General features: G+C 42.6%; 2 pseudogenes; one reads left to right on the top strand and one right to left on the bottom strand.

The window, feature by feature from the left end:
- Positions 1–508: 508 nt before the first annotated feature.
- LOC138378333 (RNA polymerase II subunit A C-terminal domain phosphatase SSU72 pseudogene) lies at positions 509–1,239 on the bottom strand (annotated as a pseudogene).
- A 35-nt stretch (positions 1,240–1,274) lies between these two features.
- The window catches only part of LOC138379019 (alpha/beta hydrolase domain-containing protein 17C-like), an 81,444-nt pseudogene continuing 67,829 nt past the window's right edge, over positions 1,275–14,889 (top strand).

Consider the following 14,889-nt stretch of genomic DNA (forward strand, 5'->3'; position numbering starts at 1 on the left):
ACTAGCTACTCAGGAGGCTGGGGCAGGAGAATCGCTTGAGCCCAGGAGTTTGAAAGTTTGAGGTTGCAGTGAGCTATGATGATGCCACTACACTCCAGCCCAGGCAATATGAGACCATGTCTCAAAATAGAAAAGGAAAGGAAAGGAAAATAAGAGAACTAACATCCCTTATAAGCCTCCTCATGTTCCCTCTGATCACTTGCCTTCCCTGCAAAATTAACCACTATCCTATTTTCTGACAGTGCTGCCTATCCTTGTAGTTTATGTATTTTTTTTTTTTTTTGACCAGCAGCATCTATTTATTGGACAATTCTGGGTTCTTACCTAATATACAGCCCAGCCAGTTCAGGGAGGAAGGTAGGGAAAGACAGGCACAGCTAAGGCCACAGGGATGTCAAGGGAAATGCACTATAAACCGTTTACTTCATTTTTGGTTAACGAAAACTTTATAATTAATATACTATTCATAAGTAGGATAGAAAAAGGTTGTCTTTAACCTGGCATTTATGCATCTCTTATTTCATATGTATACTTTATTAAAGGCAAATATCAGAAGGAAAACTGTTAACAAAAGGAGGCTCAGGAAATGGCTTCTGGCTTCCGGAGGTGCACAGGCACCGGGGTCAGTAGAAGCACACTGTGTGCAGGAAGGCCCTGCCACTCTTCTCCTCAAACTCCTGCAGCAGCTCATCGATCTCATTCTCCATGTCCTCCGCGTGCTGGATACACTGGCAGAGGTCACAGATGAGGAACGCCCCCAGGGTAGCCTCTTCGTCGTTGTCCTGGATGTCCACATTGATGATATGTACCGGCTGGCAGGTCTCCTGTTCTCTGGAATTCAGATCTTCCACCACCTGGTCGTAGACTCTTTCTTCACAAGTGAGGATCAAATCAAACCGATCTTTGCAGTTTTGGAACCGCTCTGGCCGGGGCTTGATTCTCTTATTTCTGTCCAACATACGTAAGATGCCATTCTGTGTATAGAGCTCTTTGTCTTTCTTAAGAAGATCATTATACATCTGACCATAGGTGGTTCTGAAATCATAAACATTTGGCTTGTCGGGTGCTGGTCCTGGAAGCTTCACATGAGTTCCTGTTCCAAAGGACTGGACATTGAATCCTCGTTTGCTGAGAATGCTGTGCGCCTCCATGCTCCGGTTCTGGTTGCTCGAACACACCACCGCCACTCGCAGCGGCGACGGCATGGCAACGGTAGCTCTGTTGCTACGCTGGCGCGGACTGTCTCTCAACCGCCGCGCCTCGGCGCCAATAAGATGGCGACCGGAACTCAGCGACGCGGCACGGCCGCGGCGTCACAGCGCGTGGCGTCCGCGCGGCGGCTTCCCACCAGCCTCAGCGCCTGGCCGCGGGCGGAGGCCACGCCCTGCCCCTCGGGCGCGCGGACTTCCGGGCGGGCGCGCCGCACTCGGCAACGGCCGGCGGCGGAGCAAACGCCGGCCCGGATGCGCGCAGCCGAGGCGCGCGCTCTGCTCTTTGTGCTTTCTATGATGGGTCCCTTTAAAACGTGTAAATACCCCTGGGAAGTTTAATGTCGTAAGTCGCCATGGACCGACACCTTACAATGAATTAATTTACCATATAATTTTATTTGTGTTTAATAACAATAGATTTATTAATAATAATATTACAAAAACTTTAAAGTTATAACGACCTTTCTCATGCTTCATATTATTTGATTCTCACAAATTCCTACGAGGTGGATTGTATTATTATCCTCATTTAAGGTGAGAAAATTGAGGCTGAAAGAAGTTAAATGATTTGTCTAAGGTCACCCAGGTACTAGGCAGAAAGATTTGGCAGCCTCAGACGAAAGGGACCTTCCTTGTCCTCGTATCCATTTATCAATTTTAGAGAAGGTTCTGATTGGCTCTGTTTTGGTCTTCTGACTACCAAATGACTGTCAAAGAGGGGGTAGGGCACTGTGATTGACTTGCCCACGGTGGGTCATGTGGAGTCACGGAGGGGATCTTCAAGTGACCCAGGGGAAGGAATGGGAAAGCATGCTAGACTGACAAAACTTCACTTACCACAGCCCGTAATGGGGACAAAGCCAATTCTTCCTATTTCTTGATTTTTATGGAAATGCTAAAATATTCAAAACCTCCTCTCCCTCTGTATCTTTCTCTCTCTCTGTATCCACATTTATATGACTCATTTTAACAGTTTTAGAATCACATTTTGTAAAACCTGGAGTGGAGTGGAATGGAAGAGACCATTTATCCTCCTATATAGATGAAGAAAGGAGGCTGATAAAGTACCATGCCCAATTTCATATACATACTTTATGTTTTTTCCTTCATTTTTATTTATTATAAGAATAATTTTATGAGATTAACAATTAAATGAAAAAAATTATTTCCTAACCCCAATATCCCAACACAATATTTTCATGAGTCTTCTAGTCTCTATCAACTTATCTATATATGTTAATATATATACACATATATATATTTGGACATAGTTGTAATCATGGTATACATTGGCTTTCAAAAAATGATAAAAGACCATATATACCTAATCTTCTAACAACTATTAGCATGTTTCTATTATGCAAAATTTGTAGGTAATAGCTTATACCTGCCACCTGGTGAGAGGTGGACCCCCCCCACCCCCCACCCCCCACACAGTGGCGGTGGGGCTCTTATTTTTCTCCTGTTTTTCTTTAACTGGGTCAACACCTCCTCCTGGCCCAGAAATTCAGACTGAAGCAAAGTTGTGGGATGGGTGGAGGCCTCTGGAGCCCTGTTTTTTTCTCTTTTCCATCCATATTCTTCCTTCAACGCTGTTCCAGATCCTCTTCTCCTGAGCCCCTGCCTCTTCCTGGGGTCCCTTCTTCCTTTCAGAGTGTTGGCATCTAATTACTGCTCAAGGACTCACTGATTATTTTGATTTTAGCAGGAAATCATTCAAAGCACCACCTTTCAGGGACATTATCATTTGAAAAGGGGACCCTTGTAAGACAGAAAAGTGTTCCTGAACTGAAGAAAGAGAGGAAACCTGTTTTTAGAGGGCCCCTTCCTAAAAGTCAGGCCCTGCCATGGTGCAGGTGCTGCAAAGCCAGTAAGACACAGTCTCCACCCCCAGAGAGCTCAAGTTCCTGGCTTCATTCCAGGCACCTGTAGTAACCTTTGGCTATCTGCAGGCTGCCCCACCTCTGCCTAGAACAATAAGGGGTACTTCGACTCTCCATCCATCAGTCCTGTCAGACAAGCCATCTGTATCATTCCAGGTCCTGGCAGGAAACAGATGGCACCCTCAGATTGGGTAAATTGAGAAGAGTTTAATAAAGAGACTATTTACAAAGGCGTATCAGGGTGTAGGGAAACCACAGGCCAGAAGGAGCAGAAGGAGGAAGCAATCACTGGAAACTCGAGAGGGAGCCTTCTGTAAAGAGGGCCTCTTGACGGGAGCTATGGCTTTTGGTCCAGGGACATAGCCAGCCAGTTCTCAAGGAGGCATTTGGGGGAAATAAATACCCTGACCTTTTTCTTCTCACTCTCCCATTTCCTACTCATGGCCAAAGCAGAGAGCACAGGAGCCCTTTGATGGAGTCCATCGAGGCCCGCCTCTCGGGGCCCAGAGTAGGTGGAGAAGGGTGGAGTGGATCTGGAGGGGCAAAAGGAAGCCATGTGGTACACCGTCTGAGTCTGGAAATACTCCGCTGCAGTTCTTTGCCCGAGTTGGTTGCTGTCATCACTTCTGGTGCTGGGGGTGGAGGCGGATATTTCTAGCAGGAGGTTGGGGATGCCTACCTGGTCCTTTTCTGCCTGGGTTTTGGGCTCTCAAATTTTCTCTCTGTTCATCCTCCAGTGTCTACAAAGGTAGTATTGCCCATGAAGGAGGATGCCTGCTCTGGGCCTCAGCCTCTAGGCAGGGGCTGGCTTCCTGCACTCATCCTGCCAGCCCTGTTTCTTGTCCCCTGCCATGCCCTGAACAGCTACTTGCCTCTACAAGTGGATTGCCAGACACCCTCTCCGTCACCAGCCCACAGAATGGGACCCTTGCCTGGGTCCTTCAGGTTCCCCATAGCTACCAGAAGTGAGGGCACACTTCTCCTGTGTCTGTGAGGACTTCACCTATTTCCTGGACCATTGGCCTACCTGGGGTCTCTGCTGTGCTCACTCTACCCCGAGCTCCTGCTGGCCTTTGATCCCTCTCCCTCTGACCGGCTCAGTTCCTCTTTATTCCTAGCCTGCAATGTGGCATCTGCTGCAGTAGAATGCTTTTCCTTTTAAAATAAGATTCAGCCAATTTGTAACTTAATGAACCAGGATGTTAGTTTGTAATCAGAAATCTAAGAACACTGGTTTCTTGTAGCTGTTTTATTGGTACTCTCTTTCCATGTACATGAGGGAAGTTAAAGGGAGAATGATAGGCTGGGGTGGATGAGAGATTTTCTTTTTACTCTATATCCATTTTTACTATTTAATTTTTTTAAAACGAAGTTCATATATTACTTATTTATTTATTTATTTATTTTGAGACAGAGTCTCACTCTGTTGCCCGGGCTAGAGTGAGTGCCGTGGCGTCAGTCTAGCTCACAGCAACCTCAAACTCCTGGGCTTAAGCGATCCTACTGCCTCAGCCTCCCGAGTGGCTGGGACTACAGGCATGCACCACCATGCCCGGCTAATTTTTTGTATATATATATTTTAGTTGTCCATATAATTTCTTTCTATTTTTAGTAGAGACGGGGTCTCACTCTTGCTCAGGCTGGTCTCAAACTCCTGACCTCGAGTGATCCACCCGCCTCGGCCTCCCAGAGTGCTAGGATTACAGGCGTGAGCCACCGCGCCCGGCCTACTTATTTATTTATTGAGAGACAGAGTCCTGCTCTGTCACCCAGACTGGAGTGCAGTGATGTGATCATGGCTCATTGCAGCCTTGAACTCCTGGGCTTAAGCTAGCCTCTTGCCTCAGCCTCCCGAGTAGCTGGGACTACAGGCACGTGCCAACACGTCAGCCTAGTTTTTCCGGCTAGTTTTCTTAGTTTTTGTAGGGATGGGGTCTTGCTATGTTGCCCAGGCTCATATATTACTTTTAAACTTTTATAATACTATTTAAAAAAGAATTAGAACTAATTGTAACCAGTGCCTTTGAGTGGTATGGATAATAGAAACACAGTGCAAATTGCAGACACACATTACAAAAATGACAAGAGGTAGGGCAAGATTTTCAATTTCTGCTCAAGGTAGCCCTCGCTTCAGTGGGAGTGGGAGCATGTACATATCCCTAGTTATGTTAGGAGTTTGTGTGGAAACCTGAGTTAACTAGTATGGCATATCTGATTTATTTCCATGATGGTCTGACATCCTGCACAGGTAGGTGTCTGGGATGCTGTCCAGTTGGCAGGCCCCTGCCTGGCTCTTGGTGTGTCCTCACCACTTGCTGGGAGATCCCACTGCTGCATGGGAGCTTTCATATGTTTCATTTAATACTTGATGTTGTGGACTGACAGGCAGAGGAGTTGTTATTTATACTTTGGGGTTATTTAAATATTTGTTAAGAATGAGGGCATTCCTAATAAAAACTCTGAAGCAGGTAGTTTGTTTCTGTTGCTCTTCCCCCTTACATTTCTAACCCCACCTACCTGGGAGATCCATCCTGGGGACAGTGGGGTACAATTATGAGCAACCTTAGGCTTATACTGAAGGCTTCCGGAGAAACTTGCCTCTTCCTCCTTCTCTTCTCCATCCTCCTAGCCAGTCATTCCCTGAAGCTCTGTGCACTGGCCTCCCAAGGTGAACATAAATGAGAGCCTCTCTATAAGTGCTGGTTGAAACTTGAACCCAGCTGGCTTCATGAGCCGAGGGAGATATTAAAATGTGTAAGAGATTTAACTGTCAACTAGGGATCTCTGTAGATTTGTGTGAAGAATAACTCAACAACTCTGTGATAATTGCCAACAAAGCTTTGAAAAACAAGACCAGCAATACCTTACTAGTATCTTGCCCTAATGGATATTAAAACTCAGTATAAAGCTAATGTAATCAAAAGGGTAGGACGTTGGAGAATAGATCAGTGAAACAGAATAGAGAAGAAAGAAATTGATTTTGTGGGAACTTAATACAGTGTATAATAAAGGTGGCATTTCAATTTAGTGATGGCTTATTTAATAAATGGTGCTAGAATAATTGCCTATCACATGGAAAATACAAAGATAGACCCTTATTTAATACATCTTTAATTATAGACTATGCAAAGGTAAAGCAAACAAATACTCTAAAAGTAAATTTGGGAGAGTATTTATATAATATTCAGGTAGGGAGGATTTAAATAACACAAGAAACTCAGAAGGCATAAAAGAAACGAAACAGATTTGATAATATAGAAAATCAAGATTTTTCAGTGGTAGAAGACACCATAAAAAGTCAAAGGACAACCAATAGGCAGTGAGAAAATAGTTGCAATTAATGGCAGATAAGGGATTACTGTCCACAATATTAGGATTAATATTAAGATCCATAATATTAGGTGGGACTCTGAAATTGCTGACAGTCAAGTGTTTTTTGTTTGTTTTTTTAGAGATGAGGTCTTGCTCTGTCACCGAGGGTAGAGTGCAGTGCCAAGATCATAGCCCACTGCAGCCTCCAACTCCTGGGCTCAAGTGATTTTCCTGCCTCAGCCTCCAGAGTAGCTGGGACTACAGGTATGTGCCACCATGCCTAGCTAAATTTTTTCATTTTTCTTTCCTTGTTTTTATTTTTTTTTTAGAGACAGGGTCTGGTCTCAAACTCCTGGCCTCAAGCTATCTTCCCTCCTCAGCCTCCCAAATAGCTGGGATTACAGACACTAGCCACCACACCTGGCAGTCAACTGTTTTTGACAAAAAAAAAAAAAAATGGCAATTTTGATTTCAGCCCAACATATAGAGCTTCTATATATTGTTGATAGAAGACTATAAATTATAAACAAGCAATTTATAGAAAAGAGAATGCAAATAGCTGATATATAAATATGTGAATATATATGTTAAAATAATAACAGGAAGATGGCTACTATCAAAAAAGGAGAGAAGAAAACTGAACAGATGACTACTATCAAAACCCCCAGAAAAACAGAAAATAAGTGTGGCTAGGATGTGGAGAATCCCTTGTGCACTATTGGTGGAAATGTAAAATGGTGCCGCCCCTATGGAAAACAGTTTGGAGGTTCCTCAAAAAGTTAAAAATAGAATTACATATGATCCAGAAATTCCAGTTTTGGTTATATACTCAAAAGAATTGAAAACAGGGTCTCGAAGATATGTTTCTACACCCATGTTCACAGCAGCATTATTCATGATACCCAAAAGGTGGAAGCAATCCAAATGTTCATTGACAGAAGAATGGATAAACAAAATGTGTATACATACAATGGAATATTATTCAGCCTTAAAAATGAAGGAAGTTCTGACTCATGCTACAACATATATGAACCTTAAAGACATTATGCTAAGTGAAATAAGCCAGTTACAAAAAGACAAATATTATATGATTCCACTTATATGGGGTACCCAGAGTAGTCAAATTCATAGAGACATAAAGAAGAATGCTGGTCGCCAGGGGCTAGGGGGAAAGAGGAATGGAGAGTTATTATGTAATGGGTACAGAGTTTCAGTTTTGCAAGATAAAAAGTGTTTTGGATATTAGTTGCATAACACTGTGAACGTACTTAACACTACTGAACTGTACACTTAAAAATAGTTAAGATGGTAAATTTTATGTTATGTATGTTTTACAACAATTAAAATTTTTAAAGTACACACACACAAATAATAGGATAATATTTTTAATCCATGAGGCAAAATTTAGAACTAATTTTGACAATGATGTGAGGAAATTTCTACTTTCTTTAATTCCTGGTTGGAGGGAGAATTGCTATAGCATTTTAAGAAAGTACTTTGGAAGAATCTCTTAAAATCAAAGATGCACATACTCTTTGACACAGCAATCCCACTTTTGGGAACCTAGTCCATGGAAATACATGCACCAATACATAAGTGTGTGATATATATATAAAAAGATGTTTTTTGCATTGGTTGTAACTGTAAACAATCCCTCTCCAAAAGGGCCAATGGTTGAATATTATACAACTATTTAAAAGACTGAGTGATATTGATAAGGATTGACCTGGAGAGATAAATATGAAATATTATTTTATTAACAATAATATATATATTATTGTAAGATAATAAGCAAGTTCCACAGAAAAGCATATGGTATGATTATAGTTGTGTGAAAGGCAAATTTAGAAATCCCTATAATCTGTTTATATACTGTGATGGTTAATTTTATGTATCAACTTGGCCAGGCTATGGATCCAGGTTGTTTGCTCAAACACCAGTCTAGATGTTGCTGCAAAGATACTTTTTTAGGTGTGATTAACATTTAAGTCAGTAGGCTTTGAATAAAGCAGATTACCCTCCATTATGTGGGTGTGCCTCATCCAACTGGTTGAAGGCCATAAGAGCAATGACTGAGGTTCCCTGAGGTGGGAGGAATTCTCTTCAAGACTACAACATAGAAACCCTGCCTGAGTTTCCAGCTTGCCTAGCCTGCTCTAGGAAACTTGGACTCAAGACTGCAATATCAACTCTTACCTAAATTCAGATTTCAGACTTGCCAGCTCCCACAATCTCATAAGCTACTTCCTTAAAATAAAACACCTCTGGTGAGAAACTCAAAACTTTCCCATTAAGGGGAAAAAGGCAAGGATGGCCTGTCTTTCCACTGCACGCCACAGAGGTGCACCCACATAATGCAGGGTAATCTACTTTATTTCAACCTCATAGTGGAAGTCCTAGCTAATGCAAAAAAATAAGAAAAGGAAATAAAAGATACGCAGAATGGGAAGGAAGAAATAAAACTGTCTTTGTTCATAGATGACATGATCATCTATGTAGAAAATATGAGAGAATCAACAAAAACTCCTAGAACTAATAATAAGTGATCAGCAAGATTGCAGGATATAAAGTTAATATACAAAAGTCAATTGCTTTCCTGTACATCAATAATGAACAAGTGGAAAAAAAATTAAAAACACACATTTACATTAGCACCCCCAAAAATGAAATAGTTCAGTATAAATCTAACAAAATATATAAAAGATATATATGAGATAAAACATAAAATTCTGATGAAAGGTACCAAGGAAGAACTAAATAAATGAAGAGATGTTCCATGTTCATGGACAGGAAGACTTGATATTACCAAGATGTCAATTCTTCCCAACTTGATCTACAGATTCAATGCAATCCTAATAAAAATTCCAGAAATTTATTTTGTAGACATTGACAAACTGATTCTAAAGTTGATATGGAGAGGTGAAAGACCCAGAATAGCCAACACAGTATTGAAGGAGAAAAACAAAGTTGAAAGACTGACACTACCCAAGTTAAAGAATTACTATAAAGCTACAGTAAGCATGTGGTATGAGTGAAAGAATAGACAAATAAATCAATGGAACAGATCTGGGATTCTGGGAGCCCAGAAATAGACCTATATAAATATAGTCAACTGATCTTTGACAAAGGAGCAAAAGCACTACAATGGAGAAAAGATAACCATTTCAACAAATGGTGCTGGAAGAAATGGACATCCATATGCAAAAAAATGAATCTAGATACAGATCTTATACTCTTCACAAAAATTAATTCAAAATGAATCATACATTCAAATCTAAAATGCAAAACTATAAAACTTCTAGAAGATAACATTGGAGACAATCTAGATGACCTTGGGTTTTGTGATGACTTTTTAGATAAAACACCAAAGGCATGATCCATGAAAGAACTGATAAGCTGTATTTCATTAAAATTAAAAATTCCTGCTCTGCAAAAGACATGGTCAAGAGAATAAAAAGACAAGCCACAGACTGGGAGAAAATATTTGTAAAAAACATATCTGATAAAGAGCTGTTATCCAAAATATACAAAAAGAACTCTTAAAACTCAACAATAAGGGCCAGGTGCAGTGGCCCACACCTGTCATCCTGGCACTGTGGGAGGCCAAGGTGGGAGGACTGCTTGCTTGAGCTCAGGAGTTGGAGACCAGCCTGAGCAAAAGCAAGACCCTGTCTCTACAAAAAAAATTAAAAAACTAGCCGGGCATGGTGGTGTGGGCCTGTAACCCCAGCTACTCGGGAGGCCGAGGCAGGAGGATTGCTTGAGCCCAGGAGTTTGAGGTTGCTGTGAGCTATGATCATGTCACTGCACTCCAGCTTGGGTGACAGAGTGAGACTCTATCTCTTAAACAAACAAAAAAACCTTATGTACACACAAAAACCTGCACACAGATGTTTATAGCAGTTTTATTCATACTTTCCGAAGCTTGGAAGCAACCAAGATATCCTTCAGTCAGTGAATGGATAAATGAACTGTGGTAAATCCAGACAATAGAATATTATTTAGTGCTAAAAAGACATGAGATATCAAGCCATGAAAAGACCTGGAGGAAACTTAAATGCATATTACTAAGTGAAAGGAACCAATCTGCAAAAGCTACATACTGTATGAAGCTGATTATATGACATTCTGGAAAAGGTAAAACTATGAAGATAGTAAAAAGATCAGTGGTTGCCAGGGGCTGAGGGGATGGAGGATGAATAGGCAGAACACAGAAAATTTTTAGGGCAGTGAAACTACTCTGTATGATACTATAATGGTAGATAACGTCATTATACATTTGTCTAAGCCCACCGAATGTACAAAACCAAGAGTGAACCCTAATGTGAACCATGGACTCTGGGTGATAATGATGTGTAGGTTCATCAGTTGTAACAAATGTACCACTCCATGGGGGATGTTGATAATGTGGGAGGCTGTACATGTATGGGGGCAGAGGGTATATGAGAAATTTCTGTACCTTCTGCTCAATTTTGCTGTGAACCTAAGACTGCTCTAAAAAGTAAAGTATATTTTAAAAAACCCACCTCTGTCTCTTTCTGTCTTTCTCTCTCTACACACACACACACACACACACACGGACACAGTCACACAATCTCCTATTGGTTTTGTTTCCCTGGAGAACCATGACTAATACATATGCATTTGTATATTTTTGTATGAACATAAAGAATGATGTGGAAGAATAATAAACCAAACTTAACACTGGTGATTTCAGGTGGTAGGATTAGAGTAGGGAGGTAAAGGTTTTTCTAAATGTCCTATTCTTTGTTCAACTGGCTTACTAGGTACATGAAATACCTTTGCAACTAAATCAAAGCAAAAGACAGAAAGAAAATCTCACTAGCCATGTTGACTACATTGCTACATCATGGAAGGCAACATTGAATTAGGTCAGAGGTCCTAAATTCTCACTTGTTAACAAACCTTAAGCACCTACTGTGTGTCAAGAACTGAACAAGACTGGAAACATGAAGGCCAACAAACCATGATCTGTATCCTTGGAGAGCTCAGAAATTTGCAAGAACTGGTACAATCAAAATGTCTGCACTTGTGAACTATTTTACTGCGTATTCAATGAATTAAATCTTCTTTGCTTTAACTGGTCTCTAAAACTGTCATCCAGCATCTTGGGTGGTCCTGAGAGGCCAACTGAGAATTGTGCCAATATAAATACAGAAATAGAATAATAATAGTACAAACCATGCTTTAAAGGAAGTTAGTTGAGTTTTTCCTAGTTAAACCAGATGGAAAGACCAAGATTGGGGGTCAGATGGATTTTCTATTTGAGGATGTCTTTTGGATTCATTTCCTAATGTGGACACTGAAGAGGGAGATTAGAGAACTATACAAAGCAAACCATTAAGTAAATCACGAGTGCGGAACTAGACTTCAGCCCTGAGATGACCAGCTGGGATGGTTTCTTGGTGCATTTTAGGTCTGGGTTAGTAAGGTCAGCCCTCAAGAGGCTTTGGTTATTTCCTGTTGCATAGTTATACTTTAGAATCATCTGGGCCTTTTAAAAATAAAATCCCCAGGCCCCTTCCCTGGAGATTCTGATTCAGTAGGTCAAGGGTGAGGGCTGGAAATATCTATATTTGAAAAGCTTCACAGATGACTCTGACACATACCTCTGGTTAAAGACCAGAGGGGGCCTTGGGGGGGTCAGCTGGGTTTGGACTTCATCTCATGGCTATCCTGCTATATAACAGGCAGCGTTTCTCATATGTAGCAGGAAATGAAAGTGACCCTACGGGGAGGCAGGGAAGGGTGGGTATCATTTGGAAAAGCCCTAGCGAAGGGCCCAGAAGAAGGACTACCAAGAGGGACACTGCTCCAGGGCTCAGAAGCCTTACTGGGTTTGAGTCCTGGTCCATCACCAGCCTGCCCAGCTGTCTCTCCAGTGGAATCCTCTATCACCTGCACCCAGGGCCACTCCTTTTGACCCACAGCCTGCATGCCAGTAGGCATTTCACATGGCAGATGGGCACCTTATCCCATCTGTACCCGAAGATCACTTACTAAAAGTCTGGCAGGAGTGATGCCAGCTAGACCAGGACACTTTGCTGGGTCCCCCGTGCTCACTCTGTGAGGACACCTCCCTGCAAGGACCTAGAACTCTAATGAGCCGAGGGGCAACCCTGGATATCCGTGAGTGATGGTAGAGAGCCTCCAAAGCTATATTCTACATTTGGTGGTGAATGGGATGAAGTCAAGACCCCCAAGTTGGGACATCAATCCTGTGAGGTAAGTGGGGCAGGTACTACTATTCTTAATTTAGAGATCAGGAAACAGAGTGATGAAATTGCCCAGGGTTACACAGCTAGTCAGTGATAAAACCAGGACACCAACTCAAGATCCCCTTTCTATTCCTGTTTCTTTCTTTTTTTTTTTTTTTTTTTTTTGAGACAGAGTCTCACTCTGTTGCCCGGGCTAGAGTGAGTGCCGTGGCGTCAGCCTAGCTCACAGCAACCTCAAACTCCTGAGCTCAAGGGATCCTCCTGTTTCAGCCTCCCGAGTAGCTGGGACTACAGGCATGCGCCACCATGCCCGGCTAATTTTTTCTATATATATTTTTAGCTGTCCATATAATTTCTTTCTATTTTTAGTAGAGATGGGTCTCGCTCTTGCTCAGGCTGGTCTCGAACTCCTGAGCTCAAACGATCCGCCCACCTCGGCCTCCCAGAGTGCTAGGATTACAGGCGTGAGCCACCGCGCCCGGCCTCTTTTTTTTTTTTTTTTTTGCATTTCCCCACCCTGCATCCAAATAGCCAGATTTCCTGTTTACTTGTTACTATACAAACTGTCAAACTTTCCATAAATGTGTTTATTAGTCCTCCCGCCCTCCTTCCCTTCCTTCCTTTTTCCAGCATCCATGAGAATTCACCTCTTAAATCTCTAACTGCTAGAAGTGTAATTGACCTTGGGCACCAGCTGTAGACTCTGAAATCCATCACCATATTGGTGCTGAGGCCTACAGCCTACTCCCCACCAGGGGCTGCGTGCGGCAGGGATACTGAGGCAGGCCTGTTCCCGAGAGACATGGAAACTCCTTTGCCTAACAACTTTGGCTCAAAGATTCCCCATTAGCCTTGCCAAACCCTTCTTAGACTGAACTGCAGGCTGAGATGCTTCCACCTAAACTTCCTTCCTTCCTCTTCTCTCTCCTTCACACGTCAGACCTGCAATAAGATCTAATATGTCTTCTAACCTTTTCCATCTCTCTCCTACATTTTCTCTCACAGGCATTTTCTTTAATAAATTTCTTGCATATTTTATCTCATCTTCACGTCTGCTTCTCTGGAGACCCAAACTAACACTTCCTCTCCTTTTCCCTCCCTCCTTCTCTTGCTTCCTTCTTTCTGTTTTCTGTGCCAATCATACTGGAGGTGCAAAGATTAATCATCCCTATTCTCACAGTCTACTAAAGGAGACAGAGCGAAGAGATAATTATAACACAGTGAGATGAGTGCAATGACAGGGTTACGCATTTGCAGGGCCCAGAGGAGGGGTATCTAACCCAGCTTAGAACTAAAATGGAGGAAACCATTGAATAAGAGTGAATCAGAGTCAGCCAAGTGAAATGAGCTGGGCAGAGGGAGGGCTGAAAAAGACATTCCAGGTTGTTGTGCTGCTGGGGCTGATGTTTTTAGGCCAAGAGGGTCAGGAGAGAAGGCCAAAGAGGTGAGCAGGGACTGGACGTTGGAGTGTTTTGAATGCTTCTCTGAGGGTGGGACCCTTACCCTGGGGTCAATGTGTCCCAAATGTTGGTCTAGGCCAGGCTACATGAGAATTACCTGGCACTTGACAAAAATACCCACTCGGATGGAGTCCCCTGCCACAGGGGAACCCATTTTGGGATTAAATACGTATTTTTTTGCTCTCCTTTTGATAAGGAAAAGGAGAGCAAAAAATCTCCCCCCATCTATTACTTGGCACAGCAGCCACCTGAGACCCCCACCCCTCACGGAAGACCTGCATCAGCATAATACTAACCTATTACCTGGCGCACCAGCTAATCTATTACCTGGTGCATCAGCACAACACTAAACCTATTACCTGACACAGCAACTACCCTATTACCTGGCAGGCATCAGCCACTGAGACCCCACCCCTCGGACCACCCCAACTAATAAAAGTGGGAAAAATTGGGTAGACGGGGCTCAGAATTTGGTGGTGAGACCCCTCTGAACCCGCTGGCGAGTAAACTTTGACTCTCTGACTCTCTGTGTGCCGCTAGGTTTGTCCTCGGGACCACCCGCTGTAACACTTGCTGTAACACTTTTGCATCAAAGTTTGTCCCTTCAAGCTCTAGAGAGGGCACTAGAAAATCCCCAAAGGAGGCATTTTTCTGATTTTCTGAAAGATTACTTGACAATTCCCCCCACCCCCGCCGGCCCCGCTCTGTGTTGTATGGTGCTACAAGGCCCTGCTAGTCCCACTACTCTTGAAAAAGTTTTTTGTTTATTTTGGTTTTTGATGCT

Source organism: Eulemur rufifrons, chromosome 30, assembly GCF_041146395.1.
Source record: "Eulemur rufifrons isolate Redbay chromosome 30, OSU_ERuf_1, whole genome shotgun sequence".
Lineage (NCBI taxonomy): Eukaryota > Metazoa > Chordata > Mammalia > Primates > Lemuridae > Eulemur > Eulemur rufifrons.